The sequence below is a fragment of the Myotis davidii genome, unplaced genomic scaffold (assembly GCF_000327345.1).
Source record: "Myotis davidii unplaced genomic scaffold, ASM32734v1 scaffold449, whole genome shotgun sequence".
Lineage (NCBI taxonomy): Eukaryota > Metazoa > Chordata > Mammalia > Chiroptera > Vespertilionidae > Myotis > Myotis davidii.
In genome coordinates this window covers 4,251,147-4,260,453 of record NW_006383007.1, presented here as the reverse complement: position 1 = coordinate 4,260,453, position 9,307 = coordinate 4,251,147, and positions in this window count along the sequence as shown.

Below are 9,307 nucleotides of genomic sequence, written 5' to 3'. Positions count from 1 at the left end.
TTTGCTCCTAAGATGAGGAAGCAGACAAGGATATCAACTCTTATAATTTATGTTCAACATGGTACTGAAGGTTCTAGCCAGGCCAGTTAGGCAAGAAACAGAAATGAAAGGTATCTAGATTGAAAAGGAAGAACTATAAAACAATCACTATTTAGATGACATGATATTGTATATAGAAAATAGTAAAGAATCCACAAAAACAATAGAATAATTGAGTTCAGCAAGGCTGCAGGGTATAAGATCAAAATACAAAAATCAATTTTATTTCTATATATTAGCAATGAACAATCCAAAAAGGAAATTAAGAAAATTATTTTTAAAATACCCTCAAAAAGAATGAAATGCTTAGGAATTTAACAAAATAAATGGAAGACTTTAAAAATAGTTAACTATAAAATATGGTTGAAAAAAATAAAATCTAAGTAAGTGGAAATACAGCTAATGTTCATGGGTTGGGGCCTAATATTGTTAAAATGGCAACAATCCCTAAGTTGATCTACAGATTGAATGTAATCACTATCAAACCCTCGGCTGGACACTGCTGATATTGACAAGCTGACCTTGAAATTATTATGGAAATATATAAATTACAGCATAGGGAATAGTCAATGTCATAATAACTATGTATGGAGCCAGGTGGGTATTTAAAACAACAGGGGAGACCACTCTGTAAAGTACATAATTTTCTGACCACTATGTTGTACGTATGAAATTAATACAGAATAATATTGAATGTAAAGATATAAATGAAAAATAAACATTTTTAAAATTACTTTGAGAAATATAACAGACCCAGAATAGCCAACCTTAGGGGGGAAAAGAACAACTAAAGTTGGAAAACAGTCATCCAGATAGCATTTTACTGGCATAAAGATAGATATATAGATCAATAGAATAGAGTTGAGGGGCCATAAATAAATCATTACATTTAAGATCAATTGAATTTTGATAAGGTTGCCAACACAATTCAATGGAAGAAGAATAGTATTTCCAACAGTGTTGGAACAATGTGATAGCCACATGCAAAAAAATAAAGTTGGACATCTACCTCATAACATATACATAAATTAACTGCAAATGGATGAAAGATCTAAATGTAATAGCTCAAAGTATAAAATCCTTAGAAGAAAACATTGAAGCACAGGAGTAACTGTTTGTGACCTTGGATTAGGCCTAGCGCTTTCCAAAAGCACAGGTGCAAAAGAGAAAAATATTGATAAACTGGATTTCATCAAAATTAAAGATGCTTATGCTTCAAAAAGACACCATCAAGTTATTAAAAAGACAAGCCACAGAATGGGAGAAACTGTGCAAAACAAACCAGCCAGTGTGGCTTGGTGGATGAGCATCAACCCATGAACCAGGAGATGACAGTTCGATTCCTGGCCGGGTCACATGCCTGGGTTGTGGGCTCAATCCCCAGTGTGTGGCATGCAGAAGGCAGCCAATTAACGACTTAATTTCATCACTGATGTTTCTATCTCTTCCTTTCCCTTCTTCTCTGAAAGCAATTAAAAAATATATTGCAAAATATAAATCTGATAAGACTTGTAACTAGCATCATATATAAGTAATATATATATGTAATTTTTCTTAAAATGCAGAAAAGGACAACCCAATTTTAAAATAGGCTAAGAATCCTAATAGATATTTCTCCAAAAAAGATATATTATCAAAAAGTACACAAAGATGCTGACCATCATTAGTCATTAGGGAAATGCAAATATCAAAACCACAATGAGATACTGCTTCACACACACTAACCTGGCTAAATCACAAACAAAGACAGTAAGTTTTGGTGAGGATATGGAGAAAACAGAACCCTCATACATTGCTGATTGGAATGTCAAAAGGTGGTACAACTTTGGAAAACGTTTTATGTGATATTTCCTCAAAAATTTAAATGTAGAGTTTAAGTTACCATATGACCCAGCAATTTCAGTCTTAGGTATATATCACGAAACATGAAAAGGGATCCACACAAAAATGTATACATAAGTGTTCATAGTAACATTATTCATAATAGCCCCAAAGAGGAAATAATACAAATGTTCATTAACTGCCCTGACCAGTTTGGCTCAGTGGATAGAGTGTCAGCCTGCGGACTGAAGGGTCCCAGGTTCAATTCCGGTCAAGGGCATGTATCTTGGTTGCAGGTACATCCCCAGTAGGGGTGTGCATGAGGCAGTTGATCAATGTTTCTCTCATCTATCCCTCTCCCTTCCTCTCTGTAAAAAATCAATAAAAATATATTTAAACAAAACAAAACAAATGTTCATTAACTGATGAATAGATAAATGAAATGTGATGTATCTGCACAATACCATTTGGCCATAAAAAGTGATACCAAAAAAAAGTGATACAGTACTGATACTACAACTTGAAAACATCATGCTATGTGAAAGTAGCTACTAGTAGATGCATTTCATATATATGAAATGTCCAAAATATGTAAATCTATACAGACAGAAAGTACATAGTTGCCCAGGAGCTAAGAAAAGATGAAGTAGAGAATGACTGCTAATGTGTACAGGATTCCTTTATTGGGTGAAGAAAAGGTTCTAAAAGTGGTGGTGTTTGCACAACTTTGTGAATGTGCTACAAACCATTAAATTGTACATTTAAAAATATAAATTTTATGGTATGTGAATTATATCTCTTTAAATATATTTTATTGATTTTTTACAGAGTGGAAGGAAGAGAGATAGAGAGTTAGAAACATCGATGAGAGAGAAACATCAATCAGCTGCCTCCTGCACATCTCCTACTGGGGTGTGCCCACAACCCAGGTACATGCCCTTGACTGGAATTGAACCTGGGACCTTTCAGGCCACAGGCCGACGGAATTATATCTCTTTAAAAGTGTGAGTTAATAAAAAGAAATACATACAATACAAAGTGTATACTCTTATTTGAAAAAGATTCAAACTATCAACGATAACAAGGCAACTTTTATTTTTTTTAAACATATTTTATGGATTTTTTACAGAGAGGAAAGGAGAGGGAGAGAGACTTAGAAACATCGATGAGAGAGAAACATCAATCAGCTGCCTCCTGATAATCCTCCACTGGGGATGTGCCCGCAACCAAGGTACATGCCCTTAACCGGAATCAAACCTGGGACCCCTCGGTCCGCAGGCTGATGCTCTATCTACTGAGCCAAACCGGTCAGGGCAACAAGGCAACTTTTAAACACATTAAGAGAAATTTGAACATGGACATCACAATGGTAATTATCTTTTTAAAAAAGTTATTTTCAGAGACACAAAAATACTTATGCTAAAATGATATGGTATAAGGTATTACAGCATAAGAAGAAAGGTAGAAAAGACTGGAATAACATTGATAATTTTTAAATTGGGTGATGGGTACGTTAGTTCTAGTCTAGTGTATATTGGGAAATTTCCATTTGAAAGTATGAAAAATAAAATAACAAGCAACTGGGGAGACTATTATTTCCCTAGGTCCTGAAGAGTAAGGGATATTTCTAACTTCTGAATGAAAACAATGGAAGCCAGTCAACAGTGGAGTGTTCTATTCAATATTCTAAAAGAAAATAACTGCAACCAAAGATTCCCTAACAGTCAATTTTTCCCCCCCTGATTGGAGGAAAAATAAAGATATTTTCAGGGGGGGGTGGGGGGAGAAACTAGCCTAAACCGGTTTGGCTCAGTGGATAGAGCGTCGGCCTGTGGACTGAAAGGTCCCAGGTTTGATTCCGGTCAAGGGCATGTACCTGGGTTGCAGGCACTTCCCCAGTGGGGGATGTGCAGGAGGCAGCTGATCGATGTTTCTAACTATCTCCCTTCCTCTCTGTAAAAAATCAATAAAATATATTTTTTTAAAAAAAAGAAAAAGAAACTAACACTTCACCATGAGGAATTTTTCACTAAAGGAAATTCTAAAACCTGCACTAAAAATAGAAATTAAGTGATCCCGGAAGGCCTGAGATACAAAAAAGGAATGATTTTTAAAAGGTAGTGTAAATGAGAAAATGTGAATGAATGTTGTCGGAAAAAAATGAAGTGTTCACAAAGAAGCATATAATCTTGTATACATTCCATCATTTTTAAGATCATGGTTATGATTTAGGTTTTTCAGAGTTTTTTACGAAGGAGACTATAAGTACCTTTATACAAAATTCTTTATGCCTTTGGATTGAAGTTGTTGTTTCTTGTACATTTCTCAAAGTAGTATAACTTTTATTGTCATAATGCTCTCTAAAAAGACTAATGATATGGTATATGGTATTACAGCATAAGAAGAAAGGTAAAAAAACAAGACTGGAATAACACATGTCATTTACAATATTTTTGTACTTGTCAACATTGGTCTTTACTCTTTTTTTCCTAGCTTAAGAGAGATATAATGATGTAATGGTAGCTAAAACTCTTTTAGTGCTTTTTAAAATATATATATATATATATATATTTTAAATTTATTTCAGAGAGGAAGGGAGAGGAAGAAAGAAACAGATACATCAACAATGAGAGGGAATCACTGATTGGCTACCTCCTGCACACCCCCCTTCAAGCCTGCAACCTGGGCATGTTCTCTTATCTGGAATCAAAACATGACCTCCTCGTTCACAGGTCAATGCTCAACCAAGGAGCCACGCAGGCAGGGCTCAGTGCTTTCTTTACATGTTAGTATGACTGAACTAGTTAGTTCCTAAAATAGAAAAGAAATTTTATTATTTACCTTGTAAGTTTGTTACTGAAGCAGTATATTTTGACACGGACATTTTGACCATTCAGAATATTTTATATACTACTAGAGGCCCGGTGCACAAATTTGTGCACCAATGGGGTCCCTCGGCTTGGTCTGGGGGATTGGGCAGAAACCAGTTCTCTGACATCCCCCGAGGGGTCCCGGATAGCGAGAGGGTGCAGGCCAGGCTGAGGGACCCCACCAGTGCATGATCGGGGCCGGGGAGGGACATGGGAGGTTGGCCAGCCCATCTTGCTCAGTCCCATTCAGCTGGACCCCAGCAGCAAGCTCACCTACCGGTTGGAGCATCTGCCCCCTGGTGGTCAGAGCACATCATAATGACTGGTCGACCAGTTGACTGTCTGCCCCCTGGTGGTCAGTGCACGTCATAGCAAGTGGTTGAGCGGCCTTAGCGTATAAAATTAGCATATTACGCTTTGGTTAAATGGCCGACAGGTCGACTGGACACTTAGCATATTAGGCTTTTATTATATAGAACTATTTATCCTTTGTATTAGCCATAGCATTAACAGATATTATATATTGATTTCAGACAGGATAGAAGAGGAAGAGATAGAAACATCAATGATGAAAGGGCTCATTAACTGGCTGCCTCCTGCATGCCCCCTACTTGGGATTGAGCCCGCAACCCAGGCATGTGCCCTTGACCAGAATTGAACCCAGGACCCTTCAGTCTGCAGGCTGACGCTCTATCCACTGAGCCAAACTGGCTAGGGCTATAGTGGCAGACTTTCAATGGTAAAATTAAATATGGGTAAAATGGAACCAAATCTTCAAAACAAAGAATTGATTCTGATTAATTTCAGAGAAGTAAAAAGAAAATGAAAAACATTGGAAATGGATTTACTGCTCTCCATATAAAATTAAACAGATGTAAATTTACATTACATTTAGCTATATAAAAGATTTGATAATTCATCAATGTATCATTCTATTGAAATATGTTTAATAAAAAACTTGTAATGAAAAATTTCCTAATCCTAAAACCATAGTATTAAAAGCACTCTTAATTTCATATTAGATGTGTGTGTGTGCATGTGTGTGTGTGTGTGTGTGTGTGTGTGTAGGTTGAATGGGTTAGAAAATATAATCTTTATTTGTTAATGCTTTTCTTTTTATTTTCTGATAACAATTTAGTGAAATAAGTTCAAAAATTTATTTCCTACTATAATTTAGGTAGATGTACAGGGGGGAAACTATTTTTTATTTGTTATTTGTTTTCTTCTCACACTAGACCTTTTATTCATTGGAAATATAGCAATCTAGTCCATTCTGACATTATGGGATTCTGTGACTTAGTTTTTTCAAAGCAAGATTTTATTCATGGCTATAAAATAAATTATCATATTGCTGTACCATAACACATTTGCTACCCCACTGATGCATACTTAGGCTTGGCCAATTTACCACCAATAAAATAACACTGTGGGATACAACACAAGTTTTTTTTTAACCTAAAACTATTACTCAGTGGGAGGGAAAATTATTACATATCCAATGCTTTAGCTACCTCACTAATTGTCCACTTGGATTCTTTATACAGCAAAAAGAATATTTGGATGAGTTGATAACAAGAGTCTTAAGCAAGTAAGATAATCACGGCTGTGACATCTCATTACCTTTGTTGTATTGTATTGATTAGAAGCAACTAAGTCCCCCATACACTCAAAGGTAGGTGTGAGGGGTCATCACCTCAGAGTTTGTCTGCCATAGCTAGAAATAAGTTAACTAGAAAGATAATACTCTAAGAAATAATGATAAATTGAAAGTAAAAAATCAAGTGGCTGGAATAAGTTCAAACATAACAATAATCACAGTGTGAATTATCTCACAGAATACAGAATGGGGAAAATAGAGACAAATGTGGGATATGCCATTCATAAGAGATATATCCTAAAAAATGATATGCAAAGGTTAAAAATATTGGCATCAGAAAATATACAGCATTACATACTAACAATACTGGTAACAGAGAAAACTGAATTTAAGGTAAAAAGAAATAAAAAATAATTGGAATAATTTATACTGATATTCCATGTTATACTCAATCCCTGGTGTGGGGCATGCAGGGGGCAGCCGATCGGTGATAGATAAATAGATTTTTCTCAGAAAAATCAATAAATCAAATTTAAAAAATGAAGCCATTGATGATTTGAATAATACAATAAACAAGCTTGATTAAAAGAAACAGTTATAAAAATGATTTCATTTTAAGCTACAAAGAAATTTTTACACATTTTGAAAAACAGAAACCAGGCCTAGTCACTGACTGCAATGCAATAAAATAAAATAAAAAATAATAGCCATAACATGAATACTGTATTAAATTTACATATAAGACTTTAAGCTGTATTCTAACTTCAGAAATCTTATACCATAAAAAAGATCATTTAAGAAAAGTCAACATACCAAATGTCTCTGGTTCTTAGAGACTATCTATCCTTCAGACCCCATTCATTGTTTAAGCTGCAATTATTTCTTCATCCATCTGCTAGAACTCTGAATGCCAATGACTCCAGGGTCCTCTCATCCAGATTTCCCTTTACATTTCAAGGCTCTGGGTAGCATGTTTTGGGGGATAGGAACAGCACTAAATATATTTACCTGTTAACCTACTTAATTCTCACAATATCCCTGATGACAGAAATCCAGTTTAGAAAGTGTGGAGTAACTTGCTCAATAAATATATGTTGATGAAAGCCTCTATAAGGACAGAGAACTCATCCAATGTCTTCCCTGTTAGCCAGGATTCAAACCTGCCTGGCTCGAAAGCCTGTGTTCTTTTATGTAGGCAACACTGCAATGTTGTGTTCAGGTGTTCTTTCCTAGCTTGGACTCTTGTGGAAAATTTTAACAAAACCATTTATATATGTTTATAACAATTAAATATTCCAAACCATTAAGAATTAATGTATGTCAAGTCAATCTTGATGAATTACTGAATATAGGGGTGGTCTTGAGAACCCCTGAAACATATGAATATGCAACATTTTATTTATCCATTTATTAGTTGATAGACATCTAGATTATATTCACCTTTTGGCTATTATAATTAACTAGAAGCCTGTTGCACGAAGATTCGCGCAATAGGCCTTCCTTCCCCTGGTTTCTGGCACCAGTTTTCCTCCGGCACCCGGGACCCAGGCCTTTGGTCCGGCCACAGCAGAGAAGCCAAGCCTCTGCAGTCTTCAGTCTTCACTCCAGCCAGAGCCTTCAGTCTTTGCTCCGCACCTGCGTACGCAAATTAACCGCCATCTTTGTTGAGTTCATTTGCATAGTCACTCTGATTGGCTGCTGGGCATAGCAGAGTGACACCAATTTGCATGTTTCTCTTTTATTAGTGTAGATATTGCTCTGAGCATTCAGGGACAAGTTTGGGTATAGACTTATGTTTTAGTTTTTCTTGGTTATTATCTATATATATAAAATGCTAATATGCTAAGTGTCCCTCCAACCATCTGATCAATTGCATGATGTGCACTGACCACCAGGAGGCAGACGCTCAATGCAGGAGCTGCTGTGATGTGCACTGGCCATTTACAAAGAAGTGGCACCATGGATCTGGCGCCAACAAAGCAACACTCACTTGGCTTCCCCCAAGTGGGAAACAGGCCCCGCCACCACCCCAGAGCAACAGCCCACCAAATCGCAGCCGACACTGCTGAGACCCCATGGTGCAAAATGCAGCCCACAGCACAGCACAGTCCACAGACGGTGGCTATGGGCGATGGGTAATGATGTCACATAGCAATGCCAGGCTTCCTCTCGCTAGCGACTAGCCTCCTTGACATTTCTTTAGCCCAGGAACACGACTTGTTTTATAGCTAGGTGCAAATATTTTACACTTTAACCAAATGTCTATGAAGCGTTTTCCTGTGCCTCATCTCATTTGACCCTCACAGAAGTCCTGGTGTAGGTAGATAGGAGACTCAGTGGAATCCTATTTTCTTTTCATTAGCCAGAAAATGGAGATTTAGAAAGGTTTGAAACTTGACCAGATTGAAAAGAAGTAGGAAATGGTGGGCTTTGAAAATGAATTCAGGTTTTCATTTTGACTGTGAAGAATATAGTAAAACACTGCTGCAGTTAAATATTTCACCCTTTGTTCTCCCTTCATGATCTACAATAATAATCTGCTTCATGTTGATATTTACTGCTGTGTTGCTGACAATTACCTGAAAGAGAAGTTGGGGTGCTTCACTGGGCTGGACAAAGTTTAGTTAAATAAGAAAGCAGGTCTAATTAAGCAAGTTTATTCTATATATACTAGGAGCCCAGTGTGCAATTCAAAATCACGCAGCTCTTCCCACCCGCAAGTCACCAGTCTGGCCCTGCCTCGCTCCCCAAGCCCCCCAGCAGCCAAGGCCGCTGCCAGTCTGGCCCTGCCTCCCTCTCAGGCCCTTGAAGCAGCCCTGGCTGCTGCTGATCAGGCCCTCCCCCAGCACAGGGGTGTGGAGGCCCCTGCCACCCTGCCCCTGACACTGCGCGCACAACCTCCTCCTGTCCAGTCAACCTGTTGCGGCGTCCTGGTTAATTAGTATATTTCCCTAACATCCTATCTAATAAAAGAGAAACA